Source organism: Drosophila nasuta, unplaced genomic scaffold (genome assembly GCF_023558535.2).
Source record: "Drosophila nasuta strain 15112-1781.00 unplaced genomic scaffold, ASM2355853v1 ctg43_pilon, whole genome shotgun sequence".
NCBI lineage: Eukaryota > Metazoa > Arthropoda > Insecta > Diptera > Drosophilidae > Drosophila > Drosophila nasuta.
The window spans coordinates 101,531-103,764 of NW_026869575.1; positions in this window are offsets into that span (position 1 = coordinate 101,531).

The following is a 2,234-nucleotide window of genomic DNA, read 5'->3' on the forward strand; positions in this document are numbered from 1 at the left end:
ATGCTAAGTGACATAAAAGCTTTTGTCAGCAATTGTGATATCTGCAAAGTCACAAAGCATTCAAATCAGCCATTGCGACCGCCTTTAAGCCATAATGAAGAAACTTGTAGAATTTTTCAAAAACTATATGTGGACTTTTTAGGGCCTTATCCGCGTAGTCGTTCTGGCCATATTGGGATTTTTGTTGTGGTAGATCATCTGTCTAAGTATCCATTTTGCACCCCGTGAAAAAATTCACAGCGGAGGCTGTAGTGCGGTTCTTAGAAGAGAACATATTTCATTGTTTCGGTGTCCCAGAGGTTGTTGTATCTGATAATGGAGTTCAATTCAAGCCGGATAAATTCAATGAATTGCTCCAAAAATACGAGGTACACCATCGGTATACGGCTGTTTACGCGCCGCAAGCGAATGCTTCAGAGCGTGTCAATCGATCAGTGCTTGCTGCTATTAAGGCGTATATTAAGCCTTATCAGACAGATTGGGATGAGTCGCTGAGCTTTATTGCTTGTGCGCTTCGATCCGCGACACATTCGGCCGTGCGATCAAGTCCGTATAGAGTGACCTTTGGGCAACATATGGTTACCAATGCGAAAACTTATGCGCTTCTGAGAAGCTTGGATCAACTGGAAGACAGAACTACTCAATTTAGTAGAGACGGCTCAATTGAACTTATTCGTGCGGCTGCAAGGACTGGTATACTACAACAGCAGATACGCAACGAAAAGTTTATAATACATGTAGTCGAGAGGTCAACTTCACTATAGGGCAGGAAGTGTATAGACGGAACTTCCAACAAAGCAATTTTGTGAAAGGTTTCAGTGCTAAATTAGCTCCAACGTTTGTAAAATCGCGAGTCAGACGCAAGTTAGGTTCCGCATATTATGAGTTGGAGGATTTACAAGGCAAGTTCATAGGCAAATTCCATGCGAAGGACATTAAGCAATAAGCGCTTGTCTTCGCATAATGACTATTAAGCTACCTCCAAGCGGGTATCCCACTTTGTCGTTACAACGACTAAGTGTGATTTTGCCAGGGGATGTGTAATAGGCCGCTTGTCATATCTGAAATTGACTAAGCCTAAAAGTATGCAACATTTTTTTCGTTCTTTTCTGTACACATACATATTTATACCTATTATTTATTATATTATTTATTTATATGTTTATTGTCCTAGTTAATTTGTATTATTTAATCTGTTTAGTTGTATAAATTTATTTGTAGTCTGAGAAAATGGTACTAAATGTCTTGTCATATTTTGTTCTGAGAAGCGGAGCTTTATTTCGCAATGGTTCTGAAAGCTCCAAAAATAGCGCCATCTATTGGTGGACCACGATAATTACAAGCGTGAGTTACAAGATCAGCTGATCGTGTTAAGTCCACACCAAAAGAGACAACGATTACCTTTTGAGTAGGATTAATTAAAAATTAATTAAAAATTAAAATTAATTAAAAAAAAGGTTTTTGTTGTTGGTTTTGGAAGAAAAATGGTTAGCAGGTTATGTGCAGAACCTAAGTAAAAAAAATATAGTGGAAAAGTGCATGTGCTTTAATAGAAAAAAGTATATCAGTGAAGTGGTTGGTGTAGTAAGATGCTTAAAACGTACTTGTGAGTATACAAAGATACTTCATTGTATAATTGTTATACTGAGTCGTTAATCTGGTCATCTTCTTTTTTTACAAAAGTGCACCTTGCCGTCCACTTGTAGCTGTTTGTCCACTAGAGGAATTTGCCAACTGGCGTAAATAAACCAAGTGCCGTTTTCCAGATTAGGGTAAATATTTGTTATATGTATATTTAGTTTTTTTGTTGTTCTAAGTTTAGTTTTGTCTATTTATTTTTAGATTCGGCACCCAGTTATAAGTTATATAAAACTCCGTCATAAATTATAATAACTTAGTCATATTGTATATAAAAACCCGTGTGTAAATTAGAAATCATTTAAAATGAAACTTCAACACACACAACTGCTTGACTAACGGCCAACAACAAAAGCTTCGTCGCAGCTGTGCTGGCCTCCTCAGCTGTCGGTACACCAAAACAGATGGTCTACATAAACGGCGGTAGCCAGAGATAGTTGCCGACTCGCACTGCTAAACGGAGAACTGCTTCCAAGCAGGTTGGCTTCGTCTGTTGTCGGGGAACAACTTACCGTTGGCAGCCTCGCCTCGATCGCTAGCTACGGATTGTGCTGCTCCTTATTGTCTCATCGCGGCCGAAGGCGAATGGCTGATTG